Source organism: Martes martes, assembly GCF_963455335.1.
Source record: "Martes martes genome assembly, chromosome: 3".
Taxonomy (NCBI): domain Eukaryota; kingdom Metazoa; phylum Chordata; class Mammalia; order Carnivora; family Mustelidae; genus Martes; species Martes martes.
Window position 1 is genome coordinate 60,392,120 of NC_137890.1, and position 19,743 is coordinate 60,411,862.

Genomic DNA, 19,743 nt, shown 5'->3' on the forward strand with positions numbered 1-19,743 from the left:
TATATTGTGTGAGTTCATGACAGTCAGGAGAGTGGATGATTAAGTTCGTACTTAATATCGTAAGGAGATGAGGTCACCTGCAGTGAGGCTGGTGATTTTACTGTGTCATCACGGCCTTTCACACTCTCTCCCACTCTGTTCTCACTCTTATTTTACACTGACAAAAAATTCAAAGAAAGAAAATATTTGGGTCACAAAAATACGTGCTGCTTGTTTACATTTGCCTTTTATAGTCTGTACGAGTATGTTTCAAATAGTACTGCTTTACACAACTTAGACAGTTTAAACATTTTTCAGAACTTTGATAATTCTAGACATTTCACCATTTAAACACATTTTCCAACATCCAACCTATTTTTTCTTAGCCTATTTTTTCTGTCAGAATTTTAAAAAATTATTCCTTTGCATACAACAGTTTCTGAATTATGGTATCAGCTCTACTACTAAGAGTATGATAACAACAGATAGTTTTAGAATGTTTTAAAGTTCATTTTATCCTTAGGACTCATCCCACTAGGGTGTCCAGAAGATTATTGTTTCTTTTTAAGTTTGAAAGATAATAGGCAAATACGAATGTTATATTGGTGAAGGGGAGACAAATATTTAGCCATCAGGATATTGCATTTTGGAAATATCCACTTTGTTATTTGCAACAATTTGCCTTCATTTGAAAATCAAAACTCAGATTTGGTTGAGCCCCAAGATTGTGTTGCTAAAGACTCATGACTCGATCTTGCTTTTTAAACTTAAAATTTAAAGAGAAAGAAAGCTGTTAAGTCTAGAGAGGTGGATGTGTACGGATCCCTTCTTCCATATACCAAACAGACAAGTCAACTTTGAAGAGAGCAGAGAGAACCATACTAGCCCCCAAACTACTACCACTTTCAGACCCAAGCGGGCAGCAGTGCGTTTATCCTATAAGGGGTTTCAGTATCCTCACTCATCAATGACAAGTGGCCCTGCCAACAAGTGTCCTCTCCTGTGGTGTCAACTTGCTGTGGTGATGTCATATTCTCCCCAAATCAGTCTTCAGTTGCTCAGGGTGAGGGAATAACATTTCTTGTGTGAATGAGACCACTCTTTTATCAGTCTGCCCACAGGCCCTTCTTATCCCCTTTATTGGTGGCAGGATATGAAAAGTAGGGGTACAGCCAACACTGAAAGAGTCACATTGCAGGAATGCCGACATTACAAGTGTAAATGGTGCAAGAGCATACATGGTTGGAAGATGTATTGTTCTATGTTTATTCTTCAAAATTCTGAACAGTAAATTTAATATGATCGGAAAACAAATTATTGCCAACATACTCTGGATAAGACTTGTATTTGTGGTCATCATCTATGAATCAGGTACAGTAACAGTCTTGGACTGAGTCATGGGAAGCCAATATTCACATGATTATGAAGTAATCATCATCAAATAAATGCAGGGGCAAGACCTAAAATGTTTAAATACACGAACTAAAATGTTTAAATACACATGAGCTCTGAAGAGCCGTGATACCGCCAGTCATAACAACATGGCTGCTTTTTGCCTCATGGTGGAAGATATGAAATTAGCCAGCAAGGCCATGGTTGAATCATTGTGTGCACCTGAAACTAATATAACATTGTGTGTCAACTCTATTCAAAATAAAAAATAAACTGTACGATTCGTGACACTTAGTACTTTCACAATGTTGTACAGCCTCCTCCTCTATCTAGTTCCAAAATATTTTTATCACACAGAAAGGAAACCCTGTACCCACTAAGCAGTCACTCCCATTTCCCTTTTATTCCAGTTTCTGGCAACCATTACTCTATCTATATGGATACCTACTTCTCAATATTTTGTATAAATGGGATCATCAATATATGGTCTTTTGTGTTTGGCTTCTTTCAGTTAGCATGGTTTTGAGGTTCATCTGTGTTGTAGCATGGATCAGCACTTCATTCCTTTATGTAGCTCGAGAATCCTGTGTGGTATGGATATACCACATCTGGTTTACCCGTTCCTCAGTAGATGAATTCATCATTTGATATTTGGGGCATTTCCACCTTTTTGGCGACTGTGAATAGTGCTGCTATGAACATTTGTGTACGAGGTTTTTTTTGAATACTGGTTTTTAATTCTTTGGGGCATATACCTAGGAGTGGAATTGCTGAGTCATATGGTAGCTCTATGTTGAATTATTTGAGGATAGTTTTCCAAAGAAGATGCATCATTTTATATTCATACCAGCAGTGTATGAGGGTTCCAATTTTTTTTTACACCCTCACCAACACTTGTTATTTTACATTAATTTTGACTGTAGCCATCCTAATGGATGTGAAGTGGTATCTCATTGAGGTTTCCATTTAATAATTTTTATTTTTTATTTTTTTAAAAGATTTTATTTATTTGAGAGAGAGAGAGAAAGAGAGAGCATGAGACAGAACGTGGGAGAGAGGGAGAGAGCACAAGCAGTGGAGAGGGTTAGAGGGAGAAGCAGACTCCCCGCTAAGCAGGGACCCCAGTGCACGACTTGATCTCTGGACTCCGGGATCATGACCTGAGCCGAAGGCAGGCACTTAACTGACTGAGCCATCCAGGCACCCTGTAATAATTTTAAATCAAATTATTTATTTAGATATAGGTACAGTAAAAAATATTTGCCCCTAGGAGGAGTTCAAATCATCTCAGAGAAACAGTTAAGGAAGAGACTTCTCCTTCTTCATGCCTTGAAATTCTTATCTTTAAAATAATTCAAATGTTACATAACATAGATAGGAGTATTACATGAGCTTATATTTCGTAAGCATATTTTGGGACACTTTGGACCATGTTGAGAATGCATAATCTTAGGCCCCCCATACAAGACCTCCTGAATCAGAATTCACATTTGAACAAGATCCCCAGGTGATTTAAGGTTGAGAGGTCTTGAGAGCCTCCTGTCTTGGGAGGAAGAGAACAAGTTGATGCCAGAAAACCATTTACAGGTGGAACAGATAAAGTTCAAACTTAGTAAAATACAGGTGTAGTGTGTGGCATTTGGGCAGTGGTTCTCAAGCTTGGCTGAGCACTGGAAATCCCTTAAGAGTTTTACAATATTTGTGCCTAGGTTCCAACCCCAGAGAGATTTTGGTTTAATGGGTCCTGGGTGGATCCTACTCATAAGATTTTGTTTTATTGTTATTATTTTTTAAAATATTTATTTATTTATTTGAGAAAGAGTATACAAGCGAGCGGAGGGGCAGAGGGAGAAGGAGACAGAGAATCTCCAGCAGACTCCCCGATGAGCACAGGGTCCTACATGGGGCTCCATCTCAAGTCCCTGAGATCATAATCTGAGCCAAAACCAAGTCAGATGCCCTATTGACGAGCCACCCAGGCGTCCCTTCATTAACAAGATTTTAAAAACTCCTCAGGTGATTCTAATGCACAGTCGGTTTTGAGAACTGTCTGTGTGAATAGTATTAGTTGGGCTAGTCTCAAAACAGTGATCTGAATCAAGTGGAAAGGAGCAAGACCTTGTCATGCAGGCAGAGAAGCAGAGGGGTAGCCAACGTTGCTGGAATAGGGTGAAGAGGAGAAGCCAGGGCTTGTAGTGAGAACAATTCATCCGTGGAAGGCATCAAAGCCTTTACTAGAGTTTTATTATTGTGCAGAAGGCAATTGAGACCTCTTATAGAGCATTAAGATGAGGGGCAGGTGATTTTCATTGCTTTCTGAAGATGTGGTTCTGGAGACAGGAGCATTTTTATACTACAAGGTATGGACCTTGGGCTTTGCCAATAAGACTGAAAAGAAAGAGGTGGAAGACAAGAATAAATAAGGTTCCCTCAAGGTTTAGTTATGTTGCTGTAACTCATTAGTACTTCTCTACCTAACTTAAAGTTTCAAATTCAAGAAAGGATTGAGTAGTCTAAGAATCCATAAAAAACAAATATTTGTAAGTGCATGGTTGCCTTGGGAAATTTTCTATGCCTAAAAAAGGAATTTGTTTACTGACAAGTAATTACACTTTCCTTCATTCATATTTCTATTCATTCAACAAGTATTTGTTGAGTTTGCTTAAGATGTTACAGAGGAGATTTAAGAACCTGAAGTGTGTGTTTGGACTGGATCAGTGGTTCTCAATAGAGGCCATACCCTCTGTGGTGGGTTTTGGAAATTTGGAGGTTGATTTTGGTTGTTGTAGTAATTGGGGTGAACTAGTGGCTTATGGTAGAGGCTAGTGATGTTAATCGACCTGCTATTCCCAGGACAGTTTTGCACAATGAAGAATGATCTCATACCCACACAACTTCCTAATGGCTTAGACATTCATGTAGGTACAAAACTGTTTATAGTTATCCAAGCTTAGAACTAAACTCAGATATGTGTAGTTATCTACAGGTAGACTGTACACTTGACTCTATGTACACAAACACACAAATACTTCTTTAGTTTTAGTAAACACAAGACTTTTCCAAGACGTATATTCAGGGAAGGTGGTGTTTGTTTTATTCAGCACTTTACCAAGAATTGTTCACTATTTTGGAAAATGATATCACCGGTGGCAATACTGAACCTGGTGTTTGAGTCTTCATTAGTCTGATTTCTAACTCCTATTTTGCAGTAATTTTACATCTAGGCAGGTTGAAGGCTAATTTTTGCAAGTGCTTGCAATTATGACTTTCATTCATCTGTATCATGAACCTGTGTGATGGTTCGTTTTATGTGTTAACATGACTGGGCTAAAGGATGCCCCAATATCTGGTAAAACATTATTCCTGGATGCATCTGTGAGCATGTTTCTGGGAAAGATTAGCATTTGAATTGGGGAACTGAGTAAAGAAGACCATCATCCAACCATTGAGGGCCTGCATAGAAGAAGGTGGGGGAAGGGCAAGTTCACTTTCTCCTGGAGCTGAGACATCCATTTTCTGCTGCCTTGGGACACGGGTGCTCCTGGTTCTTTTGGACACAGGTTGGGACTTATACCATCAGCCCTGAATTCTCAGACCTTTGAACTTGGACTGAATTATACTACCAGCTTTTCTAATTCTCCAGTTTGTGGATGAAGGACTATGGGACTTCTTGGCCTCCATAAAATATGTGAGCCAATTCCTATATTAAATCTCATATATATTTAATATATAATATATTAATTATATGTAATATTTATATAAATCATATACATAAATTATATAAATATAATTTTATAGTAATAATTATATATTAATTAAAATTTATATTATTTATATATTATTATATTTATATATGTAATATAAATATAATACAAATGTATTATATTATAATTTATATTAATTATATAATATATTCTATAATATGTAAATTATATAATTATATAATATATTATATATATTATATATGATATTTATATGATATATAAAAATATATGTGACATATAATAATATATATAATGATATATATTATTATGTATATATTTTGTTTCTCTGGAGAACCCTAATACAGCCTGTGTGAAATAATCTTATTTAACCCACCAGTTAATTGCTGAGGTAAATTTATAAGTAGAGAAATAGATGCAAAACTGATCAGTATCCACAGGGAAACGATCAGTTAGTATCAGTTAGTTATACTCTACTAGACACATTTTGCCTTTCTATGAACGAGAACCACATGCAGTGCCGCTATTTTTCTTTTACAGAGTTGTTAGCTCAAAGGGAACAAATGAGAAGTAGAGATAATCCAGAAAAGGGTGCCAAGCAGCACCCTCAACAACCTATACTTTTTTTTTTTTTTGCCCATTTCAAAAAACTCAGTTTTTCCTGATACAGTCATCTGACTTTATGTCTTCTGGAGTAGTGATGCTTGAACATTTATATGGTGAAATGCATGTCTTAAATTATAAGTTCTTTTAATTTTTACTCTATAATTAGAGAAGGGTGTTAGCTATTTAAAAGTTATCTGTGCAGGTAAACTATGTTGTCTATGGAATTCATTTCAGAATACTAAATGAGATGTTAGAAAAAAAGAGTGTTAGGTCTGCTAGAGTTGAGGACCACTGGACTGGATCATCTTCAAGGCCTCTTTTCCTCTTGCAGTCCTGAGATCTTCCTTAATCTCGAGTGAGGATTAAGAATTATTTGGGCTCTTAGGACCAAAGGTTATTGGTTTGAATCAAGGCTGTCCTACTTCCTAGCATTACGGTCTTGGGGAGGTTTTATTTTTTACTTTTTATTTTTTTTAATAAGTTGTTCATGTCTCGTTCCTCATCTGTAAAAGGGCGTGATAATATCACACACTTCATACAGTGGTTGTGAGGCTTTGCAGCCCTTAGAATGGTCCTCACATAGTGAGGGCTCCAGGGCTTGTTTGCTTCCTATCTCTTGGATAAGCTCTGTCTCCCTGGTGAGTGTGGTAAGTGTGACCAGCAAACCCAGGCTCTCTGCCTATGGCTCAGTAAGCCCAGACCTCAGACGCAAGCAAACTAGGAAGGGCTTGGTCCAGCTTGTACTTGGTCCAGCCTCATCTGTGAGCAGTGGAACCAGAGCCAGGCAGTTCTCCAATTGGTAAGGCCTAAAAACCTATCTACCATTGTGGCTGGGGTTGGGAGGATCAGTAACATCTGACCTATATGAAGTAGGTACCCCCACAAGAAATAAGGATTCTGTTTCTAGAAGAAGGGGCAAAGGGTACTTAACTGTTCCTGCCTCCCTACATGAGCCTAAGGGGTTGAAGAACACCCAGTTCTCCATGTAAAGGTAGGGTCATGGCTGCTACCCTTGTTCTTACCCCTGACAAGCTACTAGTCTCTCTTCACTGAGAAGCTGGAGTTAAGCTTCTCAAACGAAGGTCAGATTTGCTTCCTCTGCTTTAAGCAGTTAGAAGTCCAGAGACTTCCCTTCTGCTGTGGTCTGCATATTTGTTCCCTTTCCCTCCCCTGCCAATTCATATGTTGAAATCCTAATCCCCAGGCTGTTAGTGTTAGGAGGTGGAGTCTTTGGAAAGTGCAGAGGTCATGAGGGAGGAGCTCTCCTGTGGGGAATTAGTTCTTTTATAAAATGTAGAAAATATAGAAATAAAATAAAATAAAATATAAAATATAGAAAGAGCTCCTTACCCCTTCCACCCGGGGAGAGAGAACACAATGAGTACTCTGTGACCTGGGACAGGGCCCTCACTCAACCATGCTGGCACTGTGATCTCAGCATTATGCTTACAAAACTGTGAGAAATAAATTTCTGTGGTTTATAAGCCACCTGATCAGTGGTATTTCATCAGAGCAGCCTGAATGGACTATGACCCCACAGAGCTCAGTGTAAAAGGCAAAGGGAACTCACCAGGGCTCTTCATCAGACCCTCTGTGCCACACCCTCAGCCCCATTCCATTCTGACCCCATCTCCTTTGGCCTCTCTCCCCACTGCCTTCTCTGCTACCACACCAGGCTATGTCTTGAGAAGCTCTAGGCTATGTCTAGGCTATGTCTTGAGAAGCCAGGCATTGCTCTTTCAGGGCCTTGAACCTCTTGTCCTTCTGCCTGGAGCTCTCTTTCTGATGTGTCCCTATACTTCATCCCTCACTTTCCAGGTCTCCTGCTGGAGGTCAACTTATCACAGTGGTCTTTCCTGATCACCTGATACGAAACAGCAACACCGTGCTCTCCATGATGTTCAACCCCCTTAGCATTGTTTATGCTTTTTCATGGCATTACTCATTACCTGACACTTCTTATCTTTATTGTCTTCTCCAGCCAGAATGTGAACTTCATGATAGTGGAGGCTGTTTTTGTCATTGCTATATTTGCAGTACCTAGAGGTTCTGGAATATATTTAAAGATGTATGTTATGGCTTGAATGGTGTCCCCCCTACAGATGTTGAAGTCCTTACCCCCAGTACCTAAGAACATGGCCTCATCTAGAGATAGGATCTTTTCAGATGCTCAAGTTAAGGGGAGGTCACTAGGGTGGACCCTAATCCGAAATGACTGTGCCTTTATAGAAAGGGGAGAAATTTGGACACAGACATGAACAGAAGGAAAATGATGTGAAAAGACAGCTATTTGCAAGCCAAGGAGTGCTTGTGGCTTCCAGACCTGGGAGTGCTTGTGGCTACCAGACCTGGAAGAAAGGCCTGGATCAGATCCTTCTCTACCATCTTCAGCAGGGAGCATGGCCTTGCCAACATGTTGATTTCAGACTTTGGTCTCTAGAACTGTGAAATGATAAACTTATGTGGTGCTAAACCACCTAGTTTTTTGTTTTGTTTTATTTTGTTTTTTTGTTCTAATATTTTATTTTTTTGAGAGACAGAGAGAAAAATAGTGAGAGAGCACACAAACAGGGGAGAGAGAGAGAAGCAGCTCCCCGCGAGCAGGGAGCCTGATGTGGGGCTCAAAACCCAGGACTTTGGGATCATGACCTGAGCCAAAGGCAGAAGCTTAACCAACTGAGCCACTCAGATGCCCCTCAATCGCCTAGTTTGTGGTACTTATTAACAGCCCTAGAAAACTAAACCAATATGGTGCATTGTAACTGCAGTTGAGTAGAAGATAGTGAATGAGTGAGTGGTAGTATCAGGTAGTATTATAGTCCAGGATGACTGTTCTAGGAAGGTCTACCAGTAGTGCCTTCTTCTTCCAGTTACTTCCTAAAAGTTTGTGGCTAACCATTTAGGAAGATTGGTGGACAGATTCTCTGTAGAGGATAAGCTTATTTTTGTTTAGACCATTCAGTAGTGAAAAAGTAACAAGAGTGTGGTCAGGAAGGTACCAGATGAAATAAACAAAATGACAGTGGCACTTATAGAAAGTTTACTATGTGCCAGACACTAAAATAGTGCTTTATACATATTTACTCGATCCTCAGCACAAACCTTTGAATAGGGCCTATTCTTATTCCCAGTTTCTGCATGAGAGATGGAGGCACAGAGAGGTTCAGAAATGTGCCCAAGGTCAGACAGCGGTTAAACAATAGTGCTAGAAATTCTCAGGCAGTCTGGCTTTAGAATCTAGAATATTGTCTTGCCCTACCTCCTGAAATATCAGGAAATATCAGAATTTCCCTGGTTGGACTGAGCAAGGGGTTCAGGAGTTTGAGAGTCAGCAGAGGAGAAGAGAGCAAGTGGAAGAGAGAGGAACAAGTAAGGGGACAGAACACATATAGGAATGAGTGGTAATCATTTTGGCGGTGAGAACGGCCACAGAAATTTTAGGCACAGGATGTCTAATTTTAAATTATTTTCTGTGCTGTTCTGTATTTGCAGTTGATCTCCTGACTTCACAAACCCCAATCTTCAGTAAAAGTCTGAAGCATTAGAGATAGATGGAATCAGGAGGATGCCTAGCCCAAGGTCATGTAGTGCTGAAAAGGGGCAGACACTCCAGAGGTGAGAAACAGATGAGAGAGAGAGAGAGAGAGGAAATTCAGGAGCAGGAATTAGAGCCAGAAGTGGCATTCAGGACGTAAGCTCCCCATGAAACTCCAGAGATATCACAGAGTATGCTGGGTCTCCCAACAGCCAGCACATTTATTAAAGAACAAGGTGCCCCTTAGGTGTTGGAAGACTTAGAACCCCAGGAGGATGGCAGGTGTATGGAACTACTTGGAAGGAACAGAGCAGAACTTACTTTCTGATGGAGGATGCACATCTGGCCCGGAATACTGGGTTTGGGGAGGAATTACAGGAGACAAGCGGGGGTGGGGGGGTGGGGCACATGGTCTCAGAAGAGAAGCAGTGAGGAAAGAATGCAGGTGAAGGAGGGTGGGAAGGCAAGCTGAGCCCTTTATGTCCTCCAGAGAATAAATCTTGTGTCAGGTTGTATCTAATTCATTCTTCGGGTTTTATTATTCATGTTAGGTGCCTCCTAAGTATAGGAAAATGTGCTAGGTTCTTCACGAGAAACAATCAACCGAGCCTCATGTGGTTTTGCTTCCACATAGTGTGACTCTTTCTTAGCGTAAGGATTTGGTTTTCCTTGTAGCCACAGAGCCCTTCATCCCCGAAGACGTCTTGAGCGTGCATCCACTGTGTCAGCAGAGATCCCAAAGACCGTATTGCTCCCCTGGGACTCCGAGCAGGGATTTTTCTTCTTTCCATCTCCTTTTTATTTAAGTGCTGGCAACAGGGTTATAACATGCAACATATTTCAAGACCGTTTTCTCCAACCCTATCTATTTCTGTAATCTTTATTTCAGTAAATAAAAACTAGGATCCAAGTCTTGTTTTTCCCGGGACGGTTTTGCCTCCTCTCACAAGAGTGTATCTCTGAAATACTAAATTAGGGACTGTTGGGGCTACCCTTATAGCACAAAGCTGCACGAGCTGAAGCAAACATTTACTTTACGAGGCCTTTCATCCATGTCCTTCCATAGATATACCAGATAAAAAGTCCACAATGCTGCACTTTTCTTCACACAGACCTCCCGCTTTCTGACATCTGGAAAAAAGCGGTTTGCTATTTGGACCTTCCAGCAAAATTCTCTTTCAGTTGGATTCACATAAGACTATACTGCTCACTTATAGTTTGGACGATAGCGACACCTTTCCTTTTACTTGGCAATACTGGAAGCTATTTGGATAAAAATGAAAGCCCTTGAAAAAGCATTAGGGAGATTGCCATACTCCTGCTGTAAAGGTGTGAGAGACTGTTGCTCTGTCTTCTCACCAGAGCTGAAAAAGTCTCTTAGCTCACCCGGACTGTGTCAGCCCTTTGAACTGGGGTTTGAACTCCTGATCTGAAAAGTTGTCATCTTTAGGGTATGTTCCCAAGGTACCCAACAGCAAAGGTGCAGGCAACCCAGGTCTGCGGAGGATAACTTGAGATGAAAGCCACTTTTCTGAGCTTTGAAGGGTCTGGGAGATACGGACCAACTGCCGACCCCTCTCATAATCCCAAGCCACTCGTTAGCAACCCCTTCCCTTAGCCGAGAAAGTTTTCCGTAGAAGAGGATTTTGCAGATCTGAGGGGGGTTTGGCAAGAGAATGGAAAAGAGAATGAGAGGAAACAAGGGAGAAAAATCATCAAGATGAAAAATGAACAAGATTTACGAGAGCAACTCATCCCTCGCCTACTGCTCAGTACTGCTCCCTGAGATAGATTTTCCAGTTCCTTGCACAGACTGGTTTCAAATGAGGCAAATTAGCAGGCTGCCATCACTTTCTTTGAGAAACTGTCAACAGATTAATAGGTCTTCCCAATATAGTAATTCTCTTCATAGTGAGCCTATATTTTCCATCGCATCACTGAATTTATGTTTCCCTTGGAGCAGTCTAAGCCTTTGTTTATGCCCTTTGGATGCTTGTTTCTTATCCATCGCTATCGTATTTCCTCTTAGCAATGTGATCACTTGGCCAGGTTATATACATTTAAGACTTTGGAGGAAATCCTTCCAACTCATAATTATTTTCATGCCGCTCTTCACATTTCCTCGGTGGATTGTCATCTTCTTGTGCTTTGGGGCTCTACCCTGGACAGGGATAATGACAGTGGGGCTGTGCCTTGACCCCAGTGCCTAGAGCAGGGTTCAGTACTTGTGGGTCTGCAGTCTCTTTCTGGCTTACACTCTTGCTTTTATGGTAAGTTCTTCAACCTCTTAAAATCTAAAATTTCTCCCTGGTAGCAAAAGTGAGTTTGGCCTCTTCTCTCAATTCTTGGCTATGGAGTTTCTTTTCATACTCTGTTCACCTCTCCACCCAAATCTGAAGATACCTTATTCTCATAGCAATCTGTCCCCACCGTGTCTTACAACCCTTTGGGATGTTGGGACAAGATGAAGGGCACAGAGGAGAAAAGATAGGTCTTTTGTGATTCTCCCAAAAGGGGAAGGGGCATGAAGAAATACAAGTTGTTTTATAGAATACGGACAGGATTTAATGTAAGTAGAGTAAGATTGAATCTCTTGGAACAAAGTGTTGACTAAATACGGTGCTTGCCTCATAACTTACAGTGTCCAGAGGCTATACATGAGATCACCTCTCTGCTTCCTGTTCCATTGGTGTCTCATTTGTTCTCATTAACACACAGACTTCTATTCGCTACTCTGTTCAGAATTTCTTTCTTTCACCAAACCTCAAGTTTTGAATACTATTTTTGTCCCATATGTACTTGTCTTTTTTTTTTTTTTAAATTCATCTGCATCTTTTGGTTTTATAGAAAGTTCTTGAGAAAACCTGAAAACCATTAGGACTTCGAAAGACGACTTGATTAAGACCCCACCCACCTCCCCTTCATTTACAAAGAAAAGCTCTTCAAAGTTCTACAGCCAGGAAGAACATATTTTTAGGTTCCTTGTGGTTACTTTAATGTCTGACCTTTCTTTGACATCGCGTTTGTGAGAGACAGGGCATATCTCCAGAGATAAAAATTTGATCCACCATTTTTAGCTCATGCCAAGTCCCAAATAGTTGACCCTGTTTCATCCTGTTAAAGTTAAATGCTTGTCTTTTTCATTTACACCCCTTGAGCAGAGCATCTCTCAGACCTTTCGGTGTCCCTTCCTCTCCTCTCCCTACCTCTCCCTTCAGTTCATGGAAACAAAAGTTGCCCCTGAATCAAAGCACTCAGCAGCCTGACCAGGCATTGCCCTGTCATACACTTTGCTGGCTGCTTTCTATCCTCTCTTCAGTACTGATGATCTGGGCATGAGGCCAGACATAGGTCCTGCTCTTTAGAGATCTCCTCTTAGCTCCCCTCTGCCTGCTACTGCCCCCAGAGTATAGGGTCCCTATGACCACTCAGAACCTACACCCCATCTTCTAGATTGTTCCTAGGTAGTCAGGACATAGGACCCAGGATGGTGGCTCAAATTAGCTCCACCCGCTTTCCAGGGTCTGTATGCAAACTGGTGTCTGGCATTGAGGAGTGTGGCCAGTGGGGGCTGTGTAGGCAGTGAGGGCAGAGCTTGGAGGTGAGGGATGGGATGTCAGCCCTGGGTGATGTTGGACAGAACCAGGGAAGAAAAGGGTGGTAGGATGGATCATAGGCCAGGATCCGGGTGACAGAGTGTAGCTTTCCCTAAGCCCCCAGCGTCCAGTGCTGAACTCTGAGTAGTCTATAAATTTTGAATATGTAATAGTAGGCCTTCCAGGTTTATCTATTAAGATAGAAGAGTAGACCTATTTGATAGTTTGTTAGCATGCTGCATAACCTAAGTGTCTAGACCTACACCGCGCAGGCCTCCCTTTATATTCTTTGTCTTCAGCCTGCTAGAACACATGCCAGGAGTAGGCCTGTTTAGGAAAATAACTTGGAGCAGTCCCATACTGTTGCTCAGGGTGAAAATGATCAGAGAGGGATGCCTTCTGCTGAATGAAAGGGGAGGCCAGAGACTGCATCCTCCCCCCGCCCCAGCCTTCCAGGGGTCCCTAGAGCTTCTCCATCGAAGTGCTTGCCCCCTCAAGGGAATGCGGCTCTCTTGGGAAAAAGTGGTAATAGTTCCAGAATCTGCCAGCCTTGGGATGCTGGCATTGGCACATACTCTCCTTGTGGCTCATCATGACCTTGCAAAGCTGCCTGGGTCGGGGGCCTGCTCTATTTTATTACAATCATCACTCAAACCCAACCCAACCAGTCACCTTACGCCAGTACGGGTCTGTAGGGAACAAGTCTTCCCTTCTCTATTTTGGCACAGACATTCGTGCTGTTTGAGTCCCAAAGCCCTGTTCATCTAAAGTCAAAGTCACTTGCATCATTTAAGGAAAGGATTAAATATCACTGTGTTCTTTTCCCTGAGTGAATAAAAAAGAAACATCTTCAAAATGATGATTTATTTTTTTAAACCCCCAAATAATATTATTAAACATTTTCATGCTGATGAAATAAACTTTTCAAAGTAATATGGAAAAAATGATTTCATTTAAACACCTTTTAGCCAAAAAAACATATGCTGCTGGTTAAGCAGTGCAGGAGTGGAGACTTTCGCAAGGCTTGCCTGCACATCTTGAGGTCTGTGGTTCGGCCACTGGCCCTACCATTGACTCAGGACTCAGCTGGGGTGGAACCCAGCAGGCAGGCAGACCCATGTGTCCTGGCAGGTCTCCAGAATGCAGGCAGGTTTGCCCAGGCAGGCAGGGAAGTGACTGAGTGTGTGAATGTGAATGACTGTGCAAACTTTCTGCACAGGCAGCCTGCTGAGCCCACGCTGCAGGCTCTCAAGGCTTCAGGTGTCCAGAGCACTGACCGATTTATGACTGATGCGTGCATTTCCGTGTTCAGGCTACTCACAGATCAGAACCATAAATAACTAACTGCCAAAGGAGAGGACCCTCTTCTCTTCTCTGCAGTTGCTTTGTTTTACAATATCAGGAAAGCTCATCATGGGTAAGCAAGATGCCTGAAATCTTAGTATTAGTTATATGCCTTTGCAAATAAACAAGAGAAAGCAAAACAAAAACAAATAAACAAACAAAACCCCCAGAAGCCAAAAAATAAAACAAAACAAAAACCAAACCAAACCAAACCAACCAACCAACCAAACAAAAAGCTCCTTCCAGCACCCCTGGATAGGCCCATGTGAGTAAAAAAGTTATACCTTCCTTTAATAAATATTTGCTGTGAGCCTATTGTGTGCCAATCAGTTAGGGCAAGAGGATCAGAAAGGTAGGCTGACCTGGGGCAGATGAAATACTGGCCTCTCTGTGTGTGTAAATGTATCTATATATGTAATTAACAAACAGTGTTGCCTTAGATTCAGGTATAAAAGATACTGATTCTACAATTCTATACATTTATTAGTGCTCATTATATAAACATACTCTTCACCCTCTTTATCTGTCTCACCCTTCCTACCACCCATTCCCCCTCTGGCAACTTAGTTTGTTCTCTGTATTCAAGAGCCTGTTTTTTGTTTGTTTCTTTTTCTTCTTTGTTTGTTTTGTTTTGTTTCTTAAATTCTGCCCATGAGGGAAATCATATAGTATTTATCTTTCTTATTTCACTAAGCATTTATCCTCTTGGTCCATCCATGTTGTTGCAGTTGGCAAGAGTTCATCATTTTTTCTGGCTGAGTAATATTCCATTATATACATATATATGCGTATATTTATATGTATATATATGACATATATGTATACATATATATGTATATATATACACATGTATATATGTTATGCATATAGATGCATAATATATGTGTGTGTGTGTGTGTGTGTGTGTGTGTGTATACCACCTCTTCTTTATCTGTTCACCTATCAGTGGACACTTGGGTTCCTTCCATATCTTGGCTATTGTAAATAATGCTGCAGTAAATATATGGGTACATGTATTATTTTGAATTAGTGTTGTTGTCTTCTTTGGGTAAATAGCCAGTAGTGGAATTATAGAATCCTGTGGTAATTTTATTGTTAATTTCTTGAGGAATCTCCATACTGTCTTTCACAGTGGCAGCACCTGTTTGCATTCCCACCAACAGTGCATGAGATACCACTTTATACCTGTCAGAATGGCTAACCTAGAAAACACAAGAAATAACAAGTGTGGGTGAGGATGTGGAGATAAAGGAAATGCTGACCTCTTGCTCTGGTGTCATAGCCTAGTAACTCATGGAATAACTATCTTGAAGAAAGCTACTTGCAGCCTCGTGCCTCTGTCTCCACCAACACAGTCATGCAGTTCAAGAGAGCTCAATGCCTTGCTGCACCCATTGGTTGTAAACAGTGACAGTAAGACTCAACAGTTTAATGTGATTTATTTTGTTTAACAAACATTTATGCAGCTCTTACCAAGCACTGTTCTAAGTACTCTAAAAATATTAATTTTCATAACAACCCTGTGGAACAGGTACTCTTATTGTGTCCACCTTACACACAGAGAAACTGACACAGAATAGTTCAGAATTTGCTCAAGTTCATGTAGCTGGGAAGCGGTGTACCTGGGATTGAAACGTAGGCAGGGTGACCAGTTATCCTGATTTGTCTATTCCTGATGGGTTTCTTGGGTTGTCGAACTTCCAGTGAGAAAACAGGATAGTCCCAGGGTGAATATTGGTGGTTGGTCACACTAGAAGTTCAGATTCAAAGTGTCAGAAACCACCACTTCTTCCTTAATTCTTCTGGAGTTATTGGCTAAAGGTCAGCTTAATTCAAACCACCTCTTTGGTTCCTGTTCCTGGTGGGTATGGACATAAGACTAGGAGATGTGTGGCCTATTGGGGTTCTGGGAAAGGAGAGACTCTGTGTGTTTTGGAGCCAACCCAAACCCATCAGTCTGTCCTACATCAATGGGTTCAGACTATACCATGTACTTGCTCCTAGGAATAGTCTGCACTGTCCTACTTTGCTTTTCTCAACCATGGAACAAAGGGCATAATGACTGAAAAGGCAAGTCTAATTAGTATTTGCTGGTTTTGATGAATTTCAAAGTGTATTTGCAAATATATAGTACTTGAGACCAGAGGTGAGTCTTTCCACAGCTAAAGTCAGCTCAAGCTACCATAACAAATAACTTTAGACAGAGTGGCTTACCAAACATTTATTTATTTCTCCCAGTTCTGAAGGCTGGGAAGTCCAAAGTCAAGGTGCCATCAGGGCTGATGTCTGGTAAGACCTGCTTCCTGGTTTTCAGAAGGACGTCTACTTGCCGCCTCACAGAATGGAAAGCAGAGCGAGGAACCAAGCTTTCTCACGTCCCTTCTTAAAAAGACACTTATCTCATCATGAAGGGTTCACCCTCATGACCTAATATAAACCTAATTATCCTTTAAAGACTCCATCACCATACACCAGTGCATTGGGGATTCAGGTTTCAACATAAGAATTTTGAGGGGACAGAAACATTCCATCTATAGCACCTTCCGACCCCTTCCTCCCCAGCCAGTGCTCATGCGCAATCTGGGGAAGAGGACGGCGCATTCTTTGACGAGACTGCTTATCCGCGGTGGGCAGACAGGTCCGCTCTGGGCCCCACAGGGCTTCAGCTCTTTGTAATGGAAGAGTTCACCTCCTCAGCCCTTAACTGGGACACAGACCCTTGCTCGCAGGCTTTGCTGTTTTTGTATCACAAGCAATACTCAGAGAAGTCAGAGCAAAGAAGAATCTTAAATGTTCCAGGAATTGTATTCAAGAAAAGAATCATAACTTCCACACATGTTCTCAGTCGATAACCCCCTAATTCTCATTTTCCAATGTTCTTTTCTGTTGTAGAACTCAAGGTCATACAGTCTTGGGTATGAATCCTAGCTCTACCACTTGTTATTGTGCAGTTTTATTGGAACCACGGTTTCCTCATCTCAAAATGGAGATACTAATGCCTACTTCACATGACCAGCTATAATCTGAGCAGTGCACCTAGCTTAGTGCCAGGCCCATACTTGGTATTTATTACATGGCACTCTGAGGGCTCTCAGAACTTGCTTATGAGGATAAAGCCTGAACAGCCATTGGTAATCCATACACACATTTTGCTTAGCAATTAAACATGTAAATGTGTATTAATTACTCTGAATAGCTAATTTATTTACAGAGAACAGATATGCAGGCATATACAGTGAAAAGTCTGGCTCTCATCCACAGTTCCTGAACTCCTAGTTCCTCTCTCCAGAAATACATGTACTCTTTTCAGACCCATCTTTGGCCTACAATAACAAATACATATATTCCTTAATCTTTTTCCCCTTTTGTACACAAATGGTTATGTCTTTTTTTCTTAAATCTAGCATCTATTGGAGATTGTTTAGTGTAGAAACTGTATTTTAATTTATTAATAGTGCTATGGTATTCTGTTGTGTGGATAGACATGCCTACACCTCCTATTTGTAACTCTTAACTTAAAAAAAACTCTGAAGACCAAGAATTTTCCTAAGTTTGTGGCAAACTCATTTGGTAGCAAAATATGACTTGGACTGACATGAGTTGTATTTCTCCCATTTAGTATGACTATTCATAATTTTTCTTGCCAAAATGTGAATCTATTTGATTAGTGAGTATTGCCCCAGAACCCTCCTAGGTGTTATGTAATATATGGTATATTCAGTGTATTAGCTTTCTAAATTTCAAGAAGTTCTGACACGCAAACTACATCAAGCCCCAGGGTTTCAGATAAAGAATTGTGTACCTGTATCATAATTTGTTTAACTAGTCCCCTGTTGACCACCATTTGGATTTTTAAAATACTTTTTGCTATTATGGTGTTGTAGTAAATAACTTTGTACATACATCATTTCACATGTGTAAAATAACATACATAAGATAAATTCCTAGAATTGCGATTACTGGGCCAAAGGGCAAATGCAGTGTTGATGAATTGGGGCTAAATTGTCCTCCTTTAGGTTGTATATCTTTTTACCTCCATCAACATATTTCCCCCTTTCTTCCACCAAAAAGAATTATTCTTTTTAATTTTTTTTATTTAAATGAGAGTAAGCATCTTTTCCTACTTTGAAGTACCATATTTAGTTCCCTTTTTTTGTGAATTGTTCATCTGTTTTGCTCAATTTTTCCATTGGATTGTTGGAGGTTTTCATAGTGAGTTGTTGGAGCTTTTTATATATTTTAAAAAAACAAGCCCTTCCTGATGTAATTTGCAATTTTTTTTGTCTTTTGCTTTTTGTCTTTTGACTTTACTTGCAATGGCTTTTGCCATTAGGTTTGTTTATTTATGTATTCATTCATTTATTTATTCTCTCCCTCCACAAATAATTTCCCTTCAGCCTATGTGTTTTTATTTTGTGTCTTGCATCCTCTATTCCAATTTTTTTATAAGAAGGGAAAAGAGAAAAGGACATAGTCTGGAGAGCTGTACTGGTGACTCAGGAGAATCACTGATTGAAAACACCGAACATTTTCAATTCAGCATTTAAATGAGGGGTTTTGTTTTGAATTTTTGTATCTATTATAGTGATAGCAACTTCCACCAGTATATAATGAATAGAATAATTTTAGTTTTGAACACAGATATTTGTTTTCCTCAGTCAAAAAGCACAAGTCTGTGAAGATACCCTATGACTATCATCTGGACCCTGCTTTCCTTTCTCAAAATACATTTTGCTTATGTATGTGCATGTGTGCCTGTGTTTTGTTTTACAAAAATGGCTCTTGTCCTCATTTGCCTTCTGTGAAAGTCATTAAAGAGCCAACTATATTGGTTACCCATGTATATTATAAATACATCAGTCACCAAAGCCCACTTACCGTATTTCCAAAGAAAAGACAGGTACTTGAAGTAAATACTTCATGAGCAATGAGATTTCTATTGAAATCACTGAATTGACTTTCAGTGCTTCAAATCAGAACATAAAAAATGAAAGTGTGGTTGACCACCTGACATTTTAGCGATATTATTACACGGACTGCAGTAAAGGCAAAAAATGGATACTTAAGAGGGAATAAATGCTAAAATTAGCATACAGAGGTGCCTATTTCGTTAGGACTCTGTTGTCCATTCATCGTGTAGTTCCACTTGCCTGTTTGGGGCTCACATAGCCATCTTCTCTTTCACTTTAAGCCTGTGGTTAATTTTCAAGTATGAGGGCCCATGGGGCGAGGAGAGAAGGGCTGGGGGAGGTCAGGAAGGGGCCCCTGCAGAAGGCAAGTCTCTGTTTATTCACAGCGCAGGTGCAGGGAGGGTGGCAGGCAGGCAGGACCCTGGGGCTTCCCGCAGTCAATCACCCCACCTGGGCCGCTGGGCGTCCCCCTGGGGCTGCTCCACACAATGTGTAGCCTTTCTCTGTGACATCCCGAATAGGCAGAGGGGCCAGAGTTCACAGAGAGCAGGGCTTTTTACCACTCGACTGTTTTTAAAATTTAGTCCAGAAGTTAAATTGGGGTTAGGGTCCCAAGTGGTAAAAATCTAAATAGTCTCTCTTTCCTCTCCAGTCTTCCC